The sequence below is a fragment of the Aptenodytes forsteri genome, unplaced genomic scaffold (assembly GCF_000699145.1).
Source record: "Aptenodytes forsteri isolate BGI_AS27 unplaced genomic scaffold, ASM69914v1 Scaffold208, whole genome shotgun sequence".
NCBI lineage: Eukaryota > Metazoa > Chordata > Aves > Sphenisciformes > Spheniscidae > Aptenodytes > Aptenodytes forsteri.
The window spans coordinates 929,530-930,812 of record NW_008794963.1 but is presented as its reverse complement, the minus strand read 5'-3'; positions in this window follow the sequence as shown (position 1 = coordinate 930,812).

Below are 1,283 nucleotides of genomic sequence, written 5' to 3'. Positions count from 1 at the left end.
TAAGGTGTAGGCTTTTTACCATTTTTAGTCTTTTTTTTTCCCCAACGCATAGATCGAAAGTGCCTGATGCTATGTTAATGGAGCAAACTGAGGGCACAGCGTCAGCACTCGTAACTGCTTTTCTCTCCTCTGGCTCAGTGTGAGATGCGTCAGCCAAAACCAGCGTGCTTTGCTTCTTATTTTGGAATCTTTAGAGAAGTGGTGACAAATTTAAAATGTCTTCCGGAAGGGAAGGAAACCTGATGAGATTTGAGTCAGGAGGTTACCGGTTTGCTGCTTCATCTCCCCTTCTCCGAGACATACCCAACAGGGCTAGGTAGCACTTGTAAGCTGACCGAAGAGGAGCTGAATGGTAAACTCGAGCTTTGAGTTTTGTACACCTTGCTGCAGCTGCTTTCCTGTTCCTGTAGCTCCCTTAGGTTTCTCCGTTGGTTATTCCAGCTCTCAGACTATTGATTCATGTGATGTATGAGCCATGTTTGGAGCTGAATTTTCTCATATGTATTGGGCACAGCAGTAGGAACAAACAGCAACCACTGAATCACTGGATTTTCCTTTACATGGCTCTAGTCTTCGTATGCGAGGCCAGTACCACTATTGAGCACGAGAAGAGACAGAGGGCACTATCCTCCATTGCACCCAGCCAGAGCGCTCGTCCCTGCCATGCAGTGGCCATCCCAGGTAGAGAGAGGCCATTTCTGAATGGGTCATCACTGGCAGTGGATTTTGCTGTTCCCTTCGTACAGCCAAAGCAATGTCGTGTGACGGGAGACGGCCAGCTTAGCATTGATCCCATTCACCTCCCGTTCTCAGAAGGGTTTTCCCCTCACCCTCTTCCTGCATCTGCTCTTCACCAGTCTTGTTCACAGGACCTTATTGCCTAACCTAGCTCTCCTCCCGTGACAGGCACAGAGCAGGCGAGACAGCACATCTGCCTTGATTGCTTCATCCCACGTTGCACTAAAGTGAATCAGGTAAAGACTTTCTATTTCTGCATACCCTTTGCTGTGCTGTCCCTGTTTTCTGCCTCCCCAGCCCCCTGCACCACAAGGGTTGGTCTGAGGGGGGAGAGAAGGACCTGCTGAGGCAAGGGTGGCTGGAAGGGAAGCAGAGGTGCTACAGTTCACTAGGTGGGCCTGAACCAGGCTGGGCTGTATTGGCCTGAGTGAGAGGAGACCTGTGGGTTTTTTCCTGGCTGTTTCTGCCCCCGCTTTGCCCTGCAGGTCTGAGCACTGTGCTGCCATTTTTCCAGCCATAAAATGGAGTTAACAGTGCTTCCATCT